Below are 25,221 nucleotides of genomic sequence, written 5' to 3' on the forward strand. Positions count from 1 at the left end.
AGAAATAGAAGGAAGCTTTCTCAGCATGATATTCTTTTTTCTGTGAAAAACCTATAGTTATACCCACTGGTGAAAGACTGAATGCTTTTCCCTGAAGATGAGAAATAAGGGAGGGATGTCGTCTTCCATCATTTCTGGTTATCATTGCACGAGACATACTAGCCATTGCAATAAGGCTGCTGCGCTTTGAGAAAGGAGGAAGTGAAACTATCTTTAGAGTCAGCATGTTGAGAAACATAGAAAATCCTGGACAGTTTACCGAAAAGCTAGAAAGTTGACAGTTCTGAAATAGATCACACACATATGGCCAATTGATTTTGATATGTCTTAAGGTAATTCAGTTGGGAACGAAAGGATCAACAACTCAATATAAAAATGAGTGGAAGATTTAAATACTGTGAATGAAGATGTACTAATGAGCAGCAAATACATGAATAATGTGCAATTTGATTAGTCATCAGAGAAATGCGCTGGACAATGACAAGAGTAGCTAAAATTTAAAAAGCTAACAATGCTAAATTTTGGTGGGATTGTGGGAACTCGTAAACTGCTAGGAAAATGTAAAACAGGCTGACAGTTCCTCAGATAGTTAATTACACTCTTTCCGTTTGGCTAAGCAATTCAACAGCTACATTGACTTAAACAGTTGCCCATAAATGTTCATAATATTTTTAATTTTAAGAGTATCAGTCCAAAAACAACTCGTATTTCCACTGACAGGAGAATCAATAAGTAAGTTATCTTAAACATATTTAGTAGAATACTATTCAACCTCAAAATGCATTAAGACCATGACACACACAACAGCATGGAGGAACCTAAAAAACTGGGCTAAGAAAAATAAGCCAGACTCAGAAGAACATATGTGGTTTGATTAAATGTCTAATAAGCTCTAAAACAGGCAAAATTAACATGTGGTGAAAGATATTTACAATATTGGTTGATTCGATGTGAGCCTGGACTTAACTGAAAAGGGGCAGGAAGGATTGGAGTGTGGTTACAAGGGCATAGCAACTGTCACAACTCATCAAAACGTGCACTAAAGTCCTGGGTGTTTCGCTGTGCATAAACTATACCTCAATTAAAACACATTTTTTTGAAGTTTAACATTTTTTTCTGAATCCAAAATAAACATAATATACTTTTCTTAGTGCTTTTATATGCATTTCTTTAGCTCACTTTAAACACTTAATTACTTTGTTGTTATCTAAAGAATACTAACAGGTCACCAGGAGCTATGAAAAACAGCTTTAGTTTTTAATGATGGAAAGTCTTCTAAGTAGTCACTAAGTTAAAAACTATAAGTATATAATGTACTATATACGAATCTGATTCAGTTTCTAATGTATTTGTATATTAGATGTAGGAGAGATCCTATTTTATAAAAATTAGTGGGAAATTCAATAATAATTATTATCATAAATATTTATTGAGCCTTATTATGTATCAAACACTATTCTAAACATTTCATACTTCTCTAAGGCTTTTCATATATGTTTTTGTTTAAAATAGATAGCTGTTACAATGGAATATCACTTGGCTATCAAAAAGAAATCTTACCATTTACTAACAACATGGAAGGATATAGAGGGTATTATGCTAAGTGAAAGAAATCAGATAAAGATAAATGCCATATGATCTCACTTATATATGGAATCTAAAAACAAATAAACAAACAATGAAAACAATACAAGACAAAAATAGACTCACAGATACAGAGATCACATGAGTGGTTGCCAGGACAGGTGAGAAATGGGTGAATGGAAGTAAATCTCTAGTTATAAAATAAATAAGCCACTGACCAACCACCTTACTTCTTTGTATTTCACTGATACTGTTTTTACTTTGTCTTCTGCATCTGACATGTCTATTGTCTCAGTTATTTTTATAAAGGTAAAATTATAGCACATAATATATCTGTGTCAGTCTTAATATATTCTTTATCTACAATCTACTGTGAGCCTGATTTATGAGAAAGTAGCTTTGCATCCTCTTATTTTGTTATCCTTTTCTATAGCTGTGTTTGTTTGAATGCACTTTTTTTCTGTCTTGAAAAAGTTGTTTACATGCTGTTGAGGATAAACTTCTCCTCATATCTTGACAAATTATAGATTTTGTATTCTCCTATTGGGAGTCTTTTCTTTATCATTTGATTAAAATTAAGAGTTTGTATCTGTCATTCATTTTGGAGTGACAGAATTTTCCTCATCATGATTATTGTATATTTACCATCTTGGGACATAATCACCTTGGTTTTCTGTTTGTTGTTAAAATACCTGAAAAAGTGGGCCCCGATGGAATGCTCTAAACTGCTGACACATTGATTTTCTAAGGGCCTGTATTGTCTGGCTGTTCAAAACTGAGAACAAAATCAAAACATCAATATTAATTTCTCACTTGTTACACCCCTAGGACTTTGTGTTGGAAAATTTTGCAACTCCTTTGAATGGCTTTTCTTCCTCTTTTTATACAGAACTCAAGCAGCAGCCATCTAGGAAAAGCCAGCTAGTAAACAGTTACCGAGCACCCCTGGGATGCGTATCTCTATAAAAGCCAATAGACATGTTTTCAGTAACTTTCCTGTTTTGTTTATTAGAATTTTATGAATGAGTATATAGGTTTCTCTAGATAGCTAGATGGTATATGATTTTCACAGAACCATCCTTCTGAGCAGGCATTACTAAAATTTTTATACTACTGAATGCTAGCTTATCAGTGTATCTTATTTTTAAATTATAAGAAAAGTAGACTGTTTTGCGAATGTGGAAAGGTGACATGGAAAAAGTGGCATAAATGTTTTGGTTATACTGTGTATGCGTGTTAAAGAATCCTAACTCCAGTCCTGGCTCCAGTCCGGGCCCCATAACCAGCCAGTTGCCTTGAGGTGAAGATAAGTAGGAAGGTGGCAAAGACAGTATTTTTTGAAGAAATGGAAATCAAGTAGAAAGACAGTTTCTATGATGCGTCAAGTAAAATCAGATAGGCAGAAAGAGAGGGTCCAGAAGCAAGGCAGAAAGGAGACAGTCGAGGTTCAGTGAGTGTTCAGGCTTACCCTGGCAAAATCGCTGATGACACTTGTGAGCAAATCCACCACTGGATTGTCAGACTGAATCCTATGAATCAGAGAGGCCTCATTCAATATCTAATAATTTCAAAGGGACAGACAGACAGAGGGTACAGATGAAGCAGACAGACGTGGGACTTTCTGTGTGGTTCTTGAGGTCCTTGTTCTGAAATGTGCCTGTCCTTGAATAATAGATGAGGTCTCCAAGGGAGATTTTGTGGGGTTTCTCACACAGAGAGAGCTCTTAAGGTGTTAAACATCTCCATTTTATAACCCAGAGAACTTTACAGCCTATATGACCGACCTTCGAGGAGCTGTGTCTCACAGATTCTGGTCCATTTAGATGCGTAATTCTTTTGTTAGGAACCTCCCACTAAGGATGTTTAATAGATACAATCTCCTCTTAATAGCAAATACCAGGAGGTCCACTTAAGATGATCAGCCTAGTTATCAGCCTTCTTTTCTTCCCACTCCCCACCCCGCCCCAGGGACTATCCCCAGGGAGTAGCAGCAGATTCACTGTCTCCTCCCAACTGGCTGTCAAGTTCCTGATTCCTGCGTGTGCTAGGAGAATTGTTTCTGGAACTGAGTCAGAAAGAAAATTTCCTTATAAAGCTGTATTTGAGTTGTCGACATGGTAAAGAGGATTATGGTATCCCCCCAAAAAATCTGTATAATTTATAACCAATAAAAGGTGAAGACTAAATGAACCATACACCAATAAGAAAAAGAGATAAATAATCCAGTAGAAAAGTGAGCTAACAACTGGAAAAGGCAGTTTAACAGAAGAGGAAACACAGAAGGAAAATTAACATGAATGGTGCTTAGCCCCAGCAGTGCCAGGAAAGGCAAGTCTAGAAGACAATGAGAAGTATCATACTGATTATATTGACATAAACTTAAAAAAAAATTGACTTGGCAGCAGTAGCAGGTGTTAGTGATTGTGTGGGGAGATGGAAGTCATCACCGGCTAAAGTTAAAGATGTGTATCCTCTAAGCTGTCACAGGTCCACTGTACGAAGGATGCCTGTACAGAGATGTGCACGTTAGCATTTTTGCAGCAGCTAAAACTTGGAAATAACAGTGCCCATTTAAAAAAGATGGTTGGATGTGGGATATCAAAAAATGAATTTTCTGCAGTTAAAATAAATAAATTCGGTCTCCATGTATTAACAGTGATAAATTTTGAAAGCATTATGTTGATTTATAGGGAACAAGGAAGTATCCAAAGAGGAGAGATACCCAAATATACCAGTTTTGAAAATTATATATACAAAACGGTTTTCACACACACAAGAAATACTCCTCCAGTATATCTAGACTTTTTAAAAGTTTCTCTTAAAAGTGCAGAATCTCAAGTAAATATGAGGAAAATATTAATGAGTGTTGAAAATATATAGTATGTATACCCAAGAGCTGTGCTTTTTGCATTTTGAGATATTTTTTATGTTGAAAAAAATTCAGAATTAAAAATGTAACATAGATTCTAAAAGAAAAAATGTCCTTGGGTTTCAAAACTATATTGATTTAAAATGAAACCTCAGATTTTAATGGCTTTTTTACAGAAATGTTTTTCTGCTTAGATACAGTTCATGCCACTATCTAATCAGCATGTTTTGGGGTACAGTAGCCAAGCTATTAAAAATGGCAATGCTTTTGGAATATTGAAAAGGATGGGGTGAAATCTGAATTTTGAGTATTATCTGCATACTCAAATTAAATACTTTAGAAACCTAAAGTTTACAAAGTAAATGAAATTTCTACATAAAGTAGATTTTTTTAAATTGGAAGTCAAGCATATTAGCAGAAGAAAACTAAACAACTCGGCTGCCTTCATTAGGAAGCATTTTTACTCTTCATTTGTTTAACTTGTTAAATAAAATAAAAACTAAGCAACTCATTTATAAAAATGGAACATGCAAATTAAAGTTTCTGAATCTGAATCGAGTTTGTATATACTTTCTCCAAAGCAAACTAATTTTCTGTATCAGTGCAAAATGTAGCAACAAAATAAGCATTTTTCACCAAGATAAAGAGAAAAATAATCATAGCTCTGAGCAAGAAACAGCTGACCTATTTCAGCTGAGAGAGAAACCGTATAATTTTCTCAAAATATGCGTATTTTTATCATATCCAAGATCTGGGAAGCCTGGTGCCATCAGCTGTCAATCCATCTGAGAGAATAGTGTTTGCATCCAACTGTGCTCAAGTGGACAGTGTGGAGACTGGGGCTCCCCAGCATGGCTTTTCCGTTTATTTTGGGTTGTTTCATAACAAGAACTTAGGAGGAATCCCTGATAGCGAGTTCTGTTTTAGATTAGCGCTGTTTTTCCTTTACCAGGGTTTTTGATGCAAATAATTAAATATTAGGTAAGGATGAAACAAAGCTTAAAATTCCTCCAAATATGCTATTGGCATAAACATCTCCACATCATTGAATGCCTTTCTGAAGCTACTTCTTGTTAAGCAAAATTTTTATCTGTGAGCTCAGTTGGCAACAAAGATGAAAGTTAGCTGGGGCATTCACCACACAGAGGCTTTGTAGAGACATCGCCAAGGCTATGCTAAATCATTCTGGCTAAGAGCATGAGCTTTGGAATCAGATGCCTGGTTAAAATGCTGTGTGACCTCTGCAGCAGTCTATCTTGAAGACAAACTTTGAAGACCCTAGCATGAACTACAGACTTATAGACAACACAGAGGAACGTGCTAAATTAACCATGAGCATGCCATTGGTAAAATCAGACTGTACAGGAGAAACAACTCATTTTCTTCAACCCGTAGATTGGATTATAGTGAGAAGAGGAGGAGTGGGGAGAAAGAAAGGAAGAAAAAGACTATATTTTCAGACAGTGTTTAAGAGAAGAAAAGCTTGGACAGAAACATCTCTTTCTGGCAAGCAGACTGGGAACAGAACCTTAATGAGCTGGAGAGTGTGGTCGGTCACATAACTGTGCACCAGTAGCATGAATGTGTAAAATGGAGAGAAACCCAGTCTCTCAGGCAAAAGGAAGTGAGAGATGAGAGCAAGAGAGGATGGGTGGGTGGGGTAGATGGGAGGAACAAACAAATCCTGGTTGTCTTGGAGAGACATAGGTATCTTTTTTTTTTTTTTTTAATTTCCAAGGTTGATTTCACAGATTTGACTGTCATAAATTTCTGGGGTGATGAGATGTCAATAAAATATAACAATTACTTGGCCTTTTAGAAACTGTCAAAATTTTGGACACTGTGGTTACTTCAAATAAATGCTTTATGGTTGAATGGCATGCAAGTTGTGAGTATTTAAAATAAAACACCATCAGTATTTGCGGAGAATGGCTCCATTTAGATGATTTAACTGAGAAGTTAACACTCGATACATAACTGAATGGTTTCTTTTATTTTTGTCTAAAAGTAAAATTTCTTTAGATCTACATAAGTTGCCTTATTTTGCAAAATATTCTCTATTGCCATAATATTCTCATTAAAAATTTGGTAATTTTAATGACCCTTTTTTCTGTTTCAATTCAAAGCCATAGACAGGCCTGTTGAGGAAAAAAAAAAAGGAAAAAGCTATAAAGACATAGGCAGACTTAAAAAAAATCTATTAAAGAACAAGTAGTCCAGAATAACCATTTGAATCTCTGTCTAGTTCGTGCTAGAGGACATAGTTGGCAACAGAATGGTAAAGACCAGGATGATTTATCAGTAAAAGCCATACATTACCATATACCTGTGAGTATTAAAATGGCCTCTATGGTCTAATTTCAGAATAGGCTGTGACAGTGCAACTCAAAATATGCAAATGATGAGCTGACATTTTTAAGTAATCATTAATTTACTCGTGATTTGATCATGGATGAAGACAGAAGCGTAATAGAATTGGTAAAAGGTGGGGAAAGAGGACAGAGTACCAGTTGGAAGTCCTGGGTTCTGTCCGAACTTCATCATTAATTAGTTTAGTGACTTTGGAGAATTCCTGAGCCTAGTTGTAAGCCAGACGCAGTTGCTTTTTGGTGATAAGTATGTTTTGGTTTTTTTTTTGTCCTCAGGCAGTTGAACCAAAGACTTAGAGTGGCAGCCAGTCTAACATGTGGCTTATGGGTATCTTCAAACAGATTGTATCATGATCACTCCACTTTTCTGGCCATTTTACCATTTTAGTTTGGAGAGCATCTCAGGGTTTATACAGAGCAGATGCCCACACAAAGCATAGCGACATTACTGATGCTTGTTAGGATGGCTTGTGAATCTGTTGGTGTTTGTCCTTTTCCTGACACAATCATAATTCATAGCTTTTTGAATTGTGATAGGAATAATTCTTTCAGAGTAGAGTTCGTGATCACAAAGCGTATCTTAAAATTTAAATTTCTAATTTCTGATTATTTTTACACCTGCAAACAAAGGCCCTCTGTCTACATTGAAAGGTCCCAGTAAAACATATTTCAAAGCCTTGAAACCTAACAGAAGCCTTCTAGCAATGCACAAATGCAGTAGGGTTGATTTCCTCCATCTTGAAGTTCTAGCGTAGTTGTTTCTCTGTGCATTGATTACACTTTTCTCAGCTCTCTAAATTTTGCTTATGAATTCGTAAGTTTGTATTGTAAATTGAAATTTTTATGTTAAAGAATAATGGAGTAAATATGAAACATTAAAGAAATACACACAAATCAGTAATTTGGTAAATGTTTTTGATACATATATCAGAGTATATTTATTACTATATTTATAACAGCCACCATGCCTGAATCCATCCCCACTCCTTGCCACATGTGGAGGAAAGAAGTTGAAGGCAATGGTTTTATATTTTATTATGTACATTGATATTACATGGATTTAATACAATCCAAGCGTATATTTATATTGTGTGGATAATAAAAGATGAAAGGGAGACCAGTATCTCCACACCCTTTCCTCGCCTCTTGCACAAAGTAACACATGCAAGTGGCTTTAGGACCTATGATGCTTAGCTTTCAAGGAATAGGACAGTCTTACATACAGTTTAAAATAGAAGTGAACCTCATCTCCACCCTGCGTAAGGGTAGGTTTACGACTCCAAATTTTCAGAAATTCTTTTCCTTTATTTCTTGTCAAATTCACTCTTGCTTTCGTTTTTGGGGTTTTTTTTGTTTTTTTTGTTTTTTTTTTTTGTATTTTTCCCCCGAGTTTACCTACTTAGGGTGACTTTTGATGGCTTCAGCTTTAGTGGGTGCCTCAGTTCCAAAACCCCACCTTGTATAGGTGTCAGCGTATCCAGGTAAAACCCAAGATGCTGGTCAGCAGGGAGCTGGCAGAATGCCCAAAAGCACAGGTCCCATACCAGCAGACAGATCCTCTCTTTGTGTTCAGTCTTTCTCATTATTTCTGACTCCCAAAGATGATCCGTACTTTCCAGACAGTTCAGCCCCTCTCCTCTTGTTAATTCTAGGTTTGTGTGTCTGTATGAATCTGTGAAGGGGATGTGTTTAAATATTTTTAGGTATTGTGTAGTATGAGGGTTAATTTGGTCATTTGGTTCATCATATTGCTGGAAATTGATTCATTGTATATCTTAGTTTTTACATTTATTTAATATATTTGGAAAATGTATCAGTGCATGGAGTGAAGTGAGGCTATGAAGTGGAGAAAAATTCAACTTCCCAGTTATTTGTTGGGTGGCTCTAACTCCTTTCCTTTGGTTTGTGATGCTTTATTTAGTGTATTTAGTTTTCACATGTACAGTTTGTTTATTAACCTAACCTGTTAAGTTCTTACACTGCTACCATGCTAATCTGAGTTACTTTAACTTCATTAGATATTTTAATACCTAATTGTTATAACTGCTGCTTCTTAGGTGTTCTTCCTGTTCATACTTCTAAATGGCCTTGAGCATAACTTTTTTCCAACTTCAAAAATTAAACTATAGATTTTGATTGAGAAATTTTTTGAGGAAACATTTCTAAAAATTGCATCTTCGAAAGACCAGTCATTGTAGTTTATAGCTGACATTGTTGATATTTATCATATTTTCTTATTATTTTAATCTCTTTGGCCTTACCTATTACATGTCAAATAGAACTTCTCAAGATCTTCCTTCATCATTTATTTGATTTTCTGTAATATTGCATCTTGTTTATTATCTTCAACGTAGATTTCAATTTTCCTGTTGGAGTTTTAGTTCTCTTACAGATTTTTCTCTTTCGTGACATTCCATTTTTATTTTACTTTTATACGCCATTCACAATTAAATATGCTTGCCTTTTAATCTCTTACTGGCTTTCACCTTTTCATAATGGGTGCACATCCTTCTGTGCCACTGAGCTTGTCACAGCATCTCCCCTCTATTCACCCTGGTCTCCTTTGTAAGTCTTTTCCGCCGTGCTCTTCCTGCTTGTATTTAAGACACTATTCCTTTCCTTGCATCACCTCCATGTTTTTCACGGGATCTGTATTTTTTTAAATTGTCTTTTTCCTTTTTCCTTATCTTCCAATGAGAAAATTATCATTGGATCTGAATGGGATTTTCCCACAAATTCCCATGTCATTTGTCCCTAGTCAGTGCACTCAGGTGACAGCAGAAACCTTCATTCCACTCCTGTCCGGACAGCAGATTGTGGCATCTGTGTTCTGTGCTTTTTGTTGACCCAACATCGAATTCTGTATCTTCGACTGCAGAGCTTGGATGAAATGCCAGACACAGTGAGACCAGAATGCTAAGCTTTCAGAACATCTTGCCATTTACATGGCACCAGTGCCCTCTGACCCCCCAACCTGTTGTTTGGCAAATACAGGAGAATTGAGGGGTAGGGAGGAGTTGGACTCTGTTTCTCTGTTCAACTCAGTCAGCCTCTTGCTTAGAGTTTCTTTTGCCCTCACAGATTCTTTAGTGAGAAACCGGAGGACTCTTGCGGAAGTCATTTTTAACAAGAATTTCTATCACCTTAAAGTTTTGTGCCCTTACAAGGAGTTGAAAGGAGCGAGAGAACGTTTCCTTATTTATTTATTTTTGAGAGTTAATAAAAAATTTAAAATGTGCTTAAATAAAAGAATCAGTGGTGCTCTCTCCAAGCTTTGAAGTGGTATATGGGGTCATTTTACACAGGAACAAAAAGTTGTGGAGGAACCAGGTGTACAGTGGCTGTCACAGTTCTGTGCCTTACATTATAACTAATTCAACAGAAGTTTTGAGTAAGTGCAGAAAATAAAGCCAATTATTTCCCTCTGTGTTTGGTTATGCTAGCAATAAAACATCAATTAAATTTGATTAATTCTTATATTTTTTTCATAAGCAGTGAAAATAGATTGCTGCGGTTTTAATGGCCGTCAGATTGAGGTCTATCCATACTGAAAAGAAGTCATCAGGGTCACTTCAGTGTCATGAGAAAATCCAAATGTATTTCCATAATATAACTTTTCCTGATTGTTTTGCTCCCTGTGGCAAGTTAAATCATTTGTTGTGAACAATTTTCTGATGCAATGGAAATCTAATGTCTTCTTGGACGTCTTCTCTAATCACCACGGCAGAAGCACCCAAATCCTTACCACACCTATCTTTCCGTGATAGATATTAACACATTTTATTGGAAATAATTAGAATCCGATATCGTTTACGTGTCCTTTTTTTAATATACGAAGCTAGCAAAAACATCATATCCATGTTCTATTTCTGTAACACACCTGTGAAAAAATAAATAGGTTGATTAAATAAGAATTTTTCACTTTAGGGGCGGAGGGTATAGCTCAAGTGGTAGAGAACATGCTTAGCATGTACAAGTCCTGGGTTCAATCCCAGTACCTCCTCTAAATATAAATAAATAAACCTAATTACTTCCCCCCAACAAAAAAAGTTTAAAAAAAAAATTAAATTTTCACTTTAAATACAAAGGAAGCAACCCATAATCAGCAACTTTCATGACCCTGAAACTCACACCACTTGTTTTCTAAGCTGTGAATCACTCAGAATTAAAAAGGAAAAAAGGAAAGAAAAGAATATTGGAATCTGTGTCTCCTCATCGTGTTCACTTTATGCAGGAAATCCTTTGAGTGCCTGAAAAGAATAATTTCAGGAAAAAGACTCACCTGTGGCTCTCTGTATTTTTCTGAGAAGGTACATATTTAGTACCTTAAATAGTCCTTATTGAAGAAACAGAAACGGATTTTACACCAAAAGCAGAGACAACAAAATTGAAAATAAGCTGGGACCATATCAAACTAAAAAGCTCCTGCACAGCAAAGGAACACCAGCAAAGCTGGAAAGGCAGTCTATGGAATGGGAGAAAATGTTTGCAAATCAGTATATCTGATAAAAGATTAATACCCAAAATACATACAGAACTCATGCAACTCGATAACAAAAAAAATTTAATTTAAAAAATGGACAGAGGATCTGAATAGACATTTTTCTAAAGAAGACATACAAAGTGGCCAGTGGGAGCATGAAAAGGTGCTCAGCATCACTAATCATTACAGAAGTGCAAAAATAAACCCCACGATGAAACATCACCTCCCACCTGTTAGAAGGACTTATCATCCAAATGATAGGACATAACAAATGCTGGCAAAGATGTGGAGGAAATGTGTGCTATTGATGGGAATGTAAATTGGTATAAGCTACTAGAAAACATTATGGAAGTTCCTCAAAAAAATAAAAATAGAACTACCATACGATCCAGCAATTCCACTCCTGGAATATATCCAAAGAAAATGAAACCAGGATCTTGAAGAGATATGTGCACTCCCATGTTTATTGTTGCTTTATTCACAGTAGCCAAGATGTGGCACCAGATATCCATCCATGGATGAATGGATAAAGAAAACAGGATATAGACATAGATACAGTGTACAAATACATACAACACACACACAATGGAATATTATTCAGCCATTAAAGAGAATGAAATCTTGCCATTTTTGACAGCATGGCACCTTGAGGGCATTATACTAAGTGAAGTAAGTCAGACAGAGAAGGACGAATACCGTATTATCTCCTGGGGACTGGGGAGTGGGTGAGGTGGTCAAAAGGGGCAAACTTCCAGTTACAAGATGAAGAAGTTGTAGGATGCAATGCACAACATGGTGACTATAGCTGTCAGTACTCTGTTGTATATTTGAAAATTGCTCGGAGAGTAGACTGTCATAAGGAAAAAAAAAGCTTTGTAATTATGTGAGGTGATGGATTTTAACTATACTTACTGTGATAATCATTTCACAATAAAAATATGTATCAAGTCATTAAGCAAAGCACCTTAAACCTAATACAAAGTTGTAAGTCAATATATCACAATAAAACTGAGAGGGAAAAACAAGCAACTGAAAGGTACAGTGATGAAGAGGGGTGTTCTGGATGGCCTGGAGTGCCAAGTGTCAAGACCGGTGAATAAAAGAAAGAAACAAAAAGAAGGGAAGCTGTATTCTGCCTGTGGAAGTTTAGAGTTTTAGATTTTAGAGTCGGGCACTCACTTCTAGCTCTCAGTTACGGAGAAAATGTGAAGTTTATTGCGGTTGACTAGGCCAAGAAATTATTCATGGAGGGGGGCTTAGATGGTTTATTTAGTGGGCTTAGGAGTCATTCCATGACAGTAAAGTGGAAGGAAAGGGGCCTAATAGGCACCTGACCCTGATCATTGCCTGCCTGAGTGCTGGGTACCTATTCTTTCAATAAATGAGCGAAAGAATGAAAAATCTTTGGATGAAAATTAGAGAAGAAAGGGTGGGATGAGGTGCATTATGAAGGTGCCTGCAGTGGGTGTTGGGCTCAGCCCTGCCAGGCTCTCTGGGAAGGTGAGCTTGGTGGTTGGGACCCAGCACACGCAGATCCGCTCTACTGTCCCACCCCCTTCCCATCTGGATTGCCACCCTCTAAGCTCCTCTCTCAAGGAAACTCTGGAGTGCCACAGTTAAGTTCAGAACCAGGTTTCTATGAGGTCGCTGAGGAAGAGGTCCAGATCTTTCCTTGACTTGCGATGGGATGGTCCTGATAAACCCTTCATAAGTTGAAAACGTTGTATGTTGACAATGCATTTAATACACCTAACCTACAGGACATCTCAGCTTAGCCAGGCCCACCTTAGAACAGTAACGTTAGCCTGTGGTTGGGCAGAATCATCCAGCACAAAGCCTGCTTATACTATGGCATTGAGTAGTTCATGCAATGTATTGAATCCTGTGCTGAAAGTAAAAACCGGAATGGTTATATGGATACAGAATGGTGTTAAGTGTGTTGTTGGTGACCCTTGTGATTATGTGGCCAACTGAGGGTGGCAGCCGCTGTGCAGATCATGAGATGTGGCACCGCATGTCACTCGCTCGGAAAAGATAGAAGTTCAAATTAAATGTATGGTTCCTACCGAATGCATATCAATTCTGCACCTTTGTAAAGCCAAAAACCCTGTCAGGGACCAGCATCAGTACCCCCATCTGTAAGTGCAATTTGCAGTTCTAATTAGAATGCTGTGGTACTTCTGTGCTCATTTATTAATCACGTTATTTTGAATATGAACTGCAGCTACTTTCACAGCTATGTTGTTGTCCATTATTTTTAATTGAATATTTACTGAGCTCTGACAGTGAAGCCAGTGTGGTACTGAATGTTCTGGGAGGTAAGGCTCATGGGACGCTGAAAGTTTAATTTTGAAGGGAAATGCTTGCTTCAGCATCCAAACCAAAGTAGGTCATCATCAATAAGTATTTTGAATGAACACATACATAAAATATTGTCAAAGGAATAGGTCTGTATATTATTTAATAGAGTTAGATTTATAAAGAGAGAGAGACTGTGTTAATATTTTAATGTAGAGAGAAAATCCAAAAGGATTTAAGAAGAAAGAAAAGTGTGGTGGCCGGGTACTCCTCTGACAGCCTCACAGAAGAGAAAGGATCTAAGATGACAAGGAGTAGGGGTGGGACTTAAGGAAGATGGTTAGGATCAGCCAAGGGTGCTGATGGCGCAGCAGGGTGCCTGGGTGCGGAGAAGTGCGGAGTGACTGAATCAGAGCTGCAATCCTGTTCACTCTGCAGAAAGTCACACTGGATAGTTTTGCTAGTGCTTTCCTTGGAGATTACAATTTTAAATATAACCTGTGGTTTATGGCTTTGCATGTAGGTATCCGTTTCTGTTTTGTATGGTTTCTTGAAAGTGCTTAGGTTTTCAAAGAATGGAAATGGAAAAATGGTAACACCAAAGAAATTAATGAAGAAAGTCCTCCCCTCTGCAGTCTTGGTGATCAGAGAGCTTTAGGCGCATCCTCAGGCAGACGAGGGACGCAGGGCTGCTTCCCCTGCCGGAGTGGCAGCCTCGTGCAGGTCTCTGGCGTACAGGGAAACCTGGGTCCCAGGCAGTGTATGTTTACTTCAAGAATCTGACACTCTGGGGTGAAATTGCAGTTTTACACCCTATTACATTAACATTTGAGGCAGTATTTTCATGAACAGTCATCCCATTTGGTGGAATGATTTTAAACCCTTTATCAGGGAGCATATCTAATATTAAAATACAAAAGCAGAGGCAGGTTTTGGTGAAAACTAGTAGTAGTTTTATTTTCATTTTCATCTGAAACATGTGCAAAAAGGTTAAGCAACTGAGGAAATAGCTATATTATATATTCGATTTTATTTAGCCTTTAAAGGACTAGTTTATTAAAAAGCACCTACAGGGATTAAAAGCAGAGATTTGACAAAGGAGAAAACGCTGACAGCTTCTAAAACAGTGAACTTTCACTATGACTGTATGTGATCTGGTTAGTCCTTTAATGGCCTAGACATACATCCCAATTCAAATGTAACCTAACTTTCTTGTTTGTAAATGGGCCTATGATAGAATTATTTTAAAGTAACTGAACACTTAAGTTCCAGAAACAAGTTCACTAGATTAGGGATTCAAATATGTAATAAAATTCCATTCTTAGTGTTTTCATCCACTCTCTCCTTTAACTTGAATATTATACTGTTATTTCTTTTCTGCAGAATTTAAAATGCCTTTTGAGCCCGTTGCTTTGCTCTAACAGTTAAGCTATTCCTCTGTTCGAAGGTTGAACCTCGGCTGCCCTGCATGAGAAAACTTTGGAGGTTGATGGGACAAGTGCTCAAAACAATCTTTGAAAATAAAAATGCATAAATTAAATCTTATTTAAATCTTGTATCTTTCTTCAAGTGGTGCTATAATCATCCCTTGGACAAGTTTATGACTTAAAATACACCTGCTGTAAAACATAGGAAGAAAGCCTTTAAGATATATTTTGATTCAGAAAAAAATGGGCAGAGTGCTTTCTACTTTTTGAAAATAAACTGCTATGAAGAGCCTCAGTTTAGAGTCAAGTTTAGATTTGGCTCATGGTATGTGTGTATTAGAATTTAACCCAAATCAAAAAGTATTTTTCAGTGCCTCCTGTACACAGCGTTCTAATGATTATTTCTTTTGCATTCTGATTAGATCATGCGGCCTATGTACTTCTTTTCATGTGGACTTAATATAGTGAATCATATGAAATATATATGGTCATCTCTTATGACTATTTGGTAGACAATTAAATAAGTACTATATTTTCTATAAGGTTGGCGTTTTATAATTATTAAAACAGCCACAAAAGTTTATAATATTCACATTCCCTGTAGCTTTCTTTGGTTCAGACCCTTTGATAACTCGGTGCTACAGCCTGTCCCACCGTCTACTGGCCTGACCTTGCCACGCCTTCCACAATTCTTCATCATCATGCAACTTGGATAAGCATATTCCTCATCCACTGCTCACCTAGAAGTGCATTTTGGGGGCAGTTATGAGCCATGCAGCTGTTCTCATGTTGCCAGTAATGGCATCCCAAGACGTTTCAGGAAGACAGCATCTGGTCAGGATGTGGTAACAGCTGTACTCCGTAGGTGAAACTTCTCTTTATAGTTGACGTGTTTGGAGGCCACACATAGGAGAGAAAGGGGAGAAACTCCTTGACTAATCCCCAGGAAGTGCGTGTCTGTTGTAAGGTTTTTTCCATGAACACTTATGAATTTTCATTTTGTACCAGGCACTAGATTAAATGATTCACATCATCACCCCCATTTTATGGATATTAAAACTGAGGCTTAAAGAGAATAAATAACTTACCTAAAAGGAAACAGTTATATGCATCAGATAGGAATTAGAAACCAGGGTTGCTGAATTCCAACCTCGTGTTCCTAACCTCAGTACCAGGCTGCCCAAGAGAAAGGTTCTGACTGAAGGGGTCAGAACTGAGATAACTCTCCTGCTCTCTTCCCTCGTTAGTGAGCTGTGTTCCTGCTGCTGCCCCCGACCCTGGGCCAGCCTGGGAAGCAGGGGCGCCAGTGTCCATCACAAATGTTTTGTTGGGTTCCTAGTTATTCTTTCACCAAACGTTTCTTGGATAGCTTCTAAGTGCCAGGGATTCTCAGGGTTAAACATCATTCTGTCAGCATAGATGTCTTTTGTCTTCCTTTAAAGTAATATTTCTAAAATATAAATCTGATCATGTTTCCCATTTTTCAGAATCTTTCAGTAGCTTTCAAATTTCCCAAGGCATCCAACAGTGGTTTCAACTCTGGCTGCATATTGAATCACCTGTGAGGTTTGAAAACAAAAACAAACAAACAGGCCCTACTCCACACACTGATGTTATGTGCTTTTGGCAATCAGATGGCAGGGCCTCTCTGAACAGATCAGCAGTGCACACACTTAAAAAGAAAGGAAAAACTTGGATATGTTAAGCCATTATACACAGACAATAATATACATGTAGGTAAAATCTTCCATGCCAAGATACATATATATATGTGTGTATATATATATACACACATACACACACATATATAGATATATAAATGACCATATTTTTCACTTTGCAAATTAAACAAACAAGCTGTTAAAGACACAGTCTGCAGCACTGTGCAATAAACTCTCCTTTTGATGCCCTTGGAATTGATGCCAGGTGTATGAATAGTCAGTTTGTAAAAGCTCCAGTTAATGTAAAAGTGCAGCCTAGACTGAGAGCCTCTGGCTTAGAGGATAAACTCAGTGTGCCTGACATGCAAAGCGCTCCGCGATCACACTACTGCTTACCTCTCCAGCATTCTCCTTTGCGACCCACCTCCCTCCTTTCTCTCTGTGTTCTAGAGAGTGCAGTGAAATCTGTAGATTCCTATAGATCAAGCTGTGTTTGCACAAAGTGTGTCATTGTATATCAAATAACCCTCCCCCAGTTACTCCTATGCCTCCTTTTATCTGGATCACTTGCCTAATTCTTCCTGGTTCAGCCTTGTTATCAGCTTAGCTTGGGTTTGATTTTCTTCGACATCCCTAAAACACCTCAAGGGTAGTTATTCCGTCTACTAGTCTTACACCCTGGGAGCCCAGCACAGAGCCTGCTACACAGTAGATGTGGGGGAAATAATTATTGGCGGGAAGGGCAGGGAAGATGGAGGGAGGACCGGGGTAGTCCTCCAGGAGAATGTTCGACTGGCCTCTGAGTGGTGGGTAGTGTCATGGCAGGTGCAAAGACTTGGGAGAAGGAAAGGAGGGGAATGATGACAGGAAAAAGAATATGATCCAACAGGCTTAAAAACTAGCATATTTCCCAGATCAGTACCCCACAGATCATCAACTCACTAGCTCATGTGTTTCCATGAATATAGCATTCAACATAAAAGTATAAGGAACGTTGGTTTAAATCCATTTATTCATATGTGTGTGCTGCACCACTTATCAGAGCCTTTACTCTGAGTATTACCAAACTTACTGACCATGAAATCTTTTTATTTTCTTGGGATGAAGCATCTCTTAATCACAGTTTGGGAAGCACCACTCTAGGACGTGTTTCATCGTCAGTGAGTCTCAGAAGCCTAGGTACATGTGCAGGAAAAAATTAAAAATAAAACTGCTAATAATGGGAAAGATAATCAATTGATGAGTAGAAGCAGAATTTTTCTGATTACAGATCTTGCACTGATTTTATGAACTATGCAAGTAAATACGGCAGTTTTGATTTTTTTGGGTTATATAAGAGAACTCAGGATACAGAACATGCATTAGTTTGACTTGCTTTCCCGTAGTAGCAATATATGTATTCAGACACTGATGTTATGTGCTTTTGTCAGACTGCGGGGCCTATCTGAACGGACCAGCAGTACATACACTTAGAAAGAAAGGGAAAACTTGGGTATGTTAAGCCATTAGACACCAACAGTAACATATATGTAAGTAAAATCTTCCATGCAAAGATATACATATATATATACACACACACACACACACATGCATACATACACACACATATAGTAATATATCTAGAATATATTTTTTACTTTGCAAAATTAAACAGACAAGCTGTTAAAGACAATCTAGAGCACTGTGCAATAAACTCTCCCTTTGATGCCCCCTTATTTCTGCAAAAGAACTATTGTGTCATTTCTGTTTAGAAGTAAGAATAGTATAGATGTTGAAGATAATGAGAAAGGAAGATAGGAGGCCACCTCTAAAGCTCTTGTCCACTGTCTTTTAAGTCAAAAGGCAGACAAATCTTATTGAGCAAACTCTCCAGAGAATGAATCTAAGACTGTCTAAACATCTAGTCTATGTGGAGTAGGTTTTCACATTTGCCCTGATTCTGTGGTCATCCCAAGATCTCAACCGGCCGTGCCCACGTGAAGCACAGCACGGCCCCTGGTGTGGAAGAGAGGGGATTGGCAACTGAAGAGCAGCCCCTGTGTTCTCGCAGTCACCGTCCTTGTTTGGGGTCTGCTGCCCTGTATTCCTCTTGGATGCATTTCCTAGTTGGCCTTGCCCAGTGCCTTACGCAGAACTGGTCCTCAGAAAAGTTACTCATCAGCTGTATACACTGAATGGGAGCTCTGTGCTGGAGAGTGGCTTACGTGGTGGGAATACTGCAATGAGCAAAACAAGGTAATTCCTGGCCCTGATGTCCTGACATGTGGACAGAGCCAGAAAAACAAGCAAAATGCGTATAAATAATGTCATGTAATAAATACTATGAAGAAAAATAAGTTGCAGTGAGGAGATGGAGCATAATGAGGCCATGTCCTTAGGTAGGGTGGACCTCTCTGCAGAGGTGACGTCTGACCACTAGCCTGGGTGAAGTAAGGGAATGGACTCTGTGCATATTTGGTGGAGAGAGTATCAGGGAGAGGGGCAGCAAGCACAGGGCCTCGAGGCTGCAGAGTGCATGGGATAAATATTGGGTGAGCCCATGAATGGCTGATTGGATGGCTGGATGTGGGCACGTTGCGGGTACCTGTTGAATCGGGAGGAATGGGGATGAATGGAGCGCCCACCCACTCTCCACCACTCCTGGGCACTGTGTCTCGTCAGGGTTCTGGAGGCCAGGCTGGGCACAGACGTGGCACTGCTTTACAGGGCAGCTTCTGAGGACAGTCCATCATCCACTGGAGAGGAAACAGGGCAAGGGCCACAGTCTGTACGTGATGTCAGGCAGAACAGATGGGATGAGGAGAGACAGGAAGAACGTGGGTAAACTGGTTCCCTTCAAATGTAACCATTTTAAAGATGCGTGTTAAATCCACATTTTGAGTGCCAAGGAGAATGAACAAAAGAACTATCCATTAAGTGTAGAGTGGGTTATGCAGTGCTGCTGAAAATCACTTTACTTCACAGAGCGATATGCCCAAACTAAAGTTAAATGGATACAGCTTTAATTTGACTTCCTTTAATTTTAGAATGACTCTTTTTTTTTAGGCATTAACAGAGAGGTTTAGGGAGAGTTTTAGGGGAAAATAGATAATGACATGCCGTTCAGACTGTTTACAAACATGAATGTTACGAAGCCAGCAAAACTAAAATGACACTCTGAATGAAGATATGCTGGTTTTCATTCAGGGAGTTGCATTATTCAAAATTCCTTTTGACAGCAGAGAAGTGTAGTTTCTGAAAGAAGTTTGTGTCTTGAATTTGTGATGAATATCTAGTTGTCATATTGCTTTCCGATAATAAATTAATGAAACTTGTTCTTTTAAATTAACTACTGCAATACCATTGTTTTAGGTTAGGTTTCAAACTGCAGGTTTCATTTGAGGAAGATTTCATAGGTGATTTAGCACTTTTTGGCAAATGCTTGTGACTTATATTTAAAGAAGACTTCTATAGTAATAATAATACCGTCCTATGCATATTTTCATATTTGTAGACTTAGCACCATGAGCTGGATTCAGACAGAGCCTTTCTTTGTTTTTGATGATCATAGAATTTTACAGCTGGAGATGGCTTACAGGACTTACCTCATGGCCAATCCTTCTTTTTACAAATGAAGAGCAAGTGACAAGGCCAGGACTAGGACTGGAAGCTTCTGACATCCAGTGCTCTTTTGTCCTATTAAAAAAAAAAGAAGAAGAAGAAGAAAAGAAAGAACCATAAGTCCATTAGAAAAAAAAAAAAAAGAAACAAGAGGGGGAGGGTATAGCTCAAGCAGTAGAGCACATGCTTAGCATGCATGAAGTTCTGGGTTCAATCCCCAGTACCTCCTCTAAACATAAATAAACAAGTAAACCTAATTACCTCCCCAGCCAAAAAAATAAAATAAAATAAAAAACTAAGAAATTACAATCATGTTGGAGAATACGTTCATTTTAAATTCAATTTAATTTTGTAGAGTTAGATACAGACGTTACAACATAATGTAAAAAGTCACTTTCAAGAGAAGTGACTATGTAGGAAGGCAGGATTGTCCTTTGTGAGCCCTGAAGAAGGCAGGGAGGTCGAAGGTCTTGCCTGTGTTCACTGCGCTTACTTTAAAAACCGAAGGGTCATGGCTAAAGGATGGGGTCAGCTTGCCCATGTGTATACATGGACCCAGTCCTCCAGCCCAGTTCACATTACCGAGGGTTCTGCCCGCTTCTCTTCACCAGGGCGGCTCCCCCACACTCCACGGACACCCCGTCATGCCCACGGGCAGCTCCCCACCTCCTGAGCGGCTCTCCCGCAGCATTCCAGTGCTTCCTTGTTGGTGCTCAGCTCTGTGTGTGTGTATGTGTGGTTACTGGTGTGCTTCCTTCCTCCTTTATTAGGCGGTAAACTCCTACAAGGCACATTCTCCATCTTCTTGGTTCATGACTGTATAAACGTCCTGAATTTTATGTGGCCTAGAGCAAGCAATTAGGAAATGTTATGTGAGTGAATGACTCCTTGTATCAATGACAGTGTGATAAGTGTAAAGGAATTACTTGTGATCAAAGTATAGTTTTACAATAGCTTAATTTTTTTGCTGTGTTTCATATGACTATAAAAGATCCAGGACCCTTCAAGCCATCATTTAAGTCTCTGATGTTGTGAAACAAACCTTGAAAAGTGTCTGCAAGCTGGAGAGAGTAGTTTTAGCCATTGCCAGTGATTTTTAGGGCTTCAAAAGGCCAGCAATTCTGAATCAAGGAAAGGGATTTCTATTTTTAACAAAAAGCACTGAATTAATACTGATCCATATCATTTTATCCTAGATAAATACCTTAATACCATTTGTGGCAGAATTCACAGATCTTAAGATTGTGCAAAGAACTGAGTCGTGTTGAAATACCTATTTCATGGTATAATGCATATCAAACACCACACACCATAAGAGGTGCATATACCACTTAATCTGGGCACTTTGGGGAGCACTTGTCCACGTGGAAGTTATGAAACCACAGGATTCAAGGGATTATTGAATTGAAATCCTTATTTTTTGACCAAGAAATGAATCCAGAGGGATTAGGTAATTTATCTATTTCAAATCCTTTTTCTGGACGTGATGATATAAATCAACATGTAACTGACTTCTCCAAGGTCACAGCACCAGAGATGAGTTTAGGATATGAAAGAACACGGGCTTCAGAGCCATGGAGACCTGGGGAGAATCACAGCTACATCATGACCCAGGTCAGCTTCACTGCTTCTTGATCTATGAAATAGCAATGATAATGCTACTCCCTAACCCACTGTGGTTTAAATAATAACCGTAAGATTGTTTGCTATGGCTGCGAGTCTGTTTCTGTTTTGTAGATGAGTTCATAGTGTCCTTTTTTCTTTCTTTCTTTTTTTTAAGATTCCACATATGTGTGATCTCATATGGTATTTTTCTTTCTCTTTCTGGCTCACTTCACTTAGAATGACAATCTCTAGGTCCATCCATGTTGTTGCAAATGGCATTATTTTATTATTTTTTTATGGCTGAGGGAAAGGGGATGGGAAGGGATAAATTTGGGAGTTTGAGATTTGCAAATGTTAACCACTATATATAAAAATAGATTAGACATGTTTCTTCTGTATAGCACAGAGAACTATATTCAAAATCATGTAATAACCTTTGATGACAAAGAATATGAAAATAAATATATGTATGTATATATGCATGTCTGGGACATTGTGCTGTACACCAGAAACTGACACATTGTAACTGACTGCACTTCAATTAAAAAAAAATTTTTAAAGAATTCATATGTCAAGTCCCTTGCACAGTGCCTGAACCACAAATGGTATTCAGTAAATATTAATTTCCTCTGCCTTCTCTTAAATATCGCCTCTCCTCATTCATTGTCCAATAATAGCAACCCCCCAGTGTTGCTGCCAAGGCAATCCGTTTATTGATCAGTTAAAGCCATTAAAAATATAACATCATATCTTAGCAAAATATGAGACAGAATAACATTGCAACTTCAATAACAAAATGTCTCAGGAAATGCTTCTCAAATTAGAAAGAGAAATAGGAAAAGCACGAAATAGACGGAAGGAAAGGAGAGAAAGAAGGAAGAGAAAGAAAAGTAAAAGAAAATGCACAGTGAAATTATCAAGTGTTAGGGTCATGCCCATTAGTACAAGGTCTTTATTAATCTTTTGTAGAGTGGGCAGTCCTTATGAAGCAGCCACAGATTTAAGGCTAAAAATAGAATGTGGAGTATTTAAGGAAAAAAATGGAATTTTAAAGTACATACTGATAGAAATCCTAGAAGTACCCACTTTGAATTTAACTACTTATTTATTCATATATATGAATAAATAAGTAGTTAATTTTATATATAATATAATCACACTTAACTCAGTGTTACTAGCTACAAACAGAAGATATATATACAGATATAATATATATACATACATACACACACACACACCTATTTCCTTCTAAGCCTCTTATAATTCTTCCAAGCTGTGTTGATAAGAACCCGTTAACAGATGACATTGCCCAGATTTCCATGGCCAGATATTTCAGAAGATAATCTTTTGACAGGTGAAATGTCAGTATTCAAAAGGAAGAGAAATTACGCCATTTTCCCTGTGTCAGCCAGTTGATGGCTAACAACGGAAGGTTTCTTCACACACTTAGATTTGCCAAACTTTTTAATTCACATACATACTCAAGTAGCTGGCTCATAGTTCCGACTTGAGTAAGCATCTTAAATATTGATGAGCAGAAATGTCAGATCCAGCCATTTGAAAATGACTGTTTTGAAAATATCAGTTGCTGTGACTGAGGGAAGCATTTGACTCAGTCTGTCCCCTGTCGGTTTTGATTTGAAGAGGTTAAAACCCTGTGCTCCAGAAACCAGTAGTCAACCACCTATGTTGGAAAGCTCACTGGATAAGGAGCCCCGGAAAATGTGAGAATGGTTCTCCCTCCTCTCCAAGTATCTTTAATTTTATTCTTATTGAAACACAAGTTAAAAAAAGATTTAATTAAGTGAGAATCAGAAGATTACTTGGAAAAGACAAGACACGGTATGACTTCTCTGAAAACTGCATTACTGCTTTTCATGGTGCAGTAGAGGTGATGAAGTCATAATACAGTGAACCTGATGGAAGTAAGTGGTAAGAGAGCATTTAACGCTGCTCAGTGTTTAATAATTAAAATGTAATGTAGCAAATTAGCAATCAAATGCATCAAACAATTAAATAATTCCGTTGCAGTGAGCACTTTTTAAAGACTGATTTGCAGCAGTCCCTGAGGGCTCGTCAGGGCGGCACTGTCGTGCCACTGGGGAGGGGACTCACCCCCATGGGCTTTCTGCGTGAGCTTGCATTTGGATCTCTCTCTCTCTCCTTCTCTCTCTCTCTCCAACACACACACACACACACACACACACAATTCTAGAATAGATAAATAACCCCCGATTTGCTAGTCCAACTACTTGTAGCTGAAAAAATAAAAATGAATTAATTAGTAAATTAAGTACCATTGGTTATCAATATTCCAAACTTAAAACATTCAACAACAAATAATCATCATAGGACTTTCCCTGATGAATACTGTAAATGGTTTGAAATAGACTTTTAGCCAAAAAATACAATTAATAGGTAGAAGATGAGCATGTAAGTCTTCAGAAAAGATAAACATAATAATACATTGTTAAGAGACATGGTGAAATCTTTAGATAGCAACCTTTTTAAAAGTTAGTTTCATGCAGTTCATTGTTGAGCATTACCCAGCTAAATCATAAATAGCCACTTGATAGTGGATGTTTTAACTTAAAATGTCTTACAGATATTGGTTCAGAGATTTGTTTGATTCTATTTCATTTTGTTTTTTAATCAAATAAACCGTTAAAGTAAATTTTATTCACTGGTACAGCAATACATACAGTGTTACATTGAGCCATATGAAATTGCTGTTTCTGTAGATCACAACTGTCAAATACAGAACATTTAATATGGTTCAACCCAATACAACAAGGGTCTGGGCTTCCCAAAAGTTAAGTTATACTGCAGGTTTCTATGTAACCACATGTATGATGTGGTAACATAGACACTTAAGGTGGAAAGCATTTGAACTCTCATGAAGATCCCACAGTCAGAGACCTAAATATCTGGTGTACAAATGTCAGCATTTAAAAACAGTCACAATCCAGATCTATTCAGTGATGCTGAGAATAGAACTGTTCAGGAGACTGGATATTCCTTTGTCATGACAAGACTAATGTCTGTCTAAATGTGCGTAACCTGGGAAAACAAACCAAAATAAGCAAACAAATGCACACAAAACATTTTATTTCTTTTGAATGCAAAATTTTTTTAAATGTAGTATTCTCTTATGTTAAATAAATATATTAAACAAAATGTAATGCTGTTTTGTATTTATAGGCTATAAAAGTTTTTAAAGTTTCAGTGCCAGCTGACTGGTTTTGTGTCCCTAAAACTGAGTCAAATATTTAGAATCAGAAAATGATGACATGAAAAGTCCACGTTGGAATTCTTTTGTCTTATA

At 37.6% G+C, this 25,221-nt stretch overlaps 1 protein-coding gene and 1 long non-coding RNA gene across 2 annotated transcripts in view; one reads left to right on the forward strand and one right to left on the reverse strand.

Moving 5' to 3' along the window:
* The window catches only part of MEI4 (meiotic double-stranded break formation protein 4), a 157,859-nt gene that overhangs the window by 116,939 nt on the left and 15,699 nt on the right, over window positions 1-25,221 (forward strand).
* LOC116665275 lies at window positions 18,840-21,122 on the reverse strand. Its single transcript, XR_004321810.1, has 3 exons — window positions 20,958-21,122; window positions 20,276-20,366; window positions 18,840-19,426 (listed from the first exon to the last, which is right to left on the reverse strand). It is a non-coding gene; the product is annotated as an uncharacterized LOC116665275 (long non-coding RNA).

Source organism: Camelus ferus, chromosome 8 (assembly GCF_009834535.1).
Source record: "Camelus ferus isolate YT-003-E chromosome 8, BCGSAC_Cfer_1.0, whole genome shotgun sequence".
NCBI classification, from domain to species: Eukaryota; Metazoa; Chordata; class Mammalia; order Artiodactyla; family Camelidae; genus Camelus; species Camelus ferus.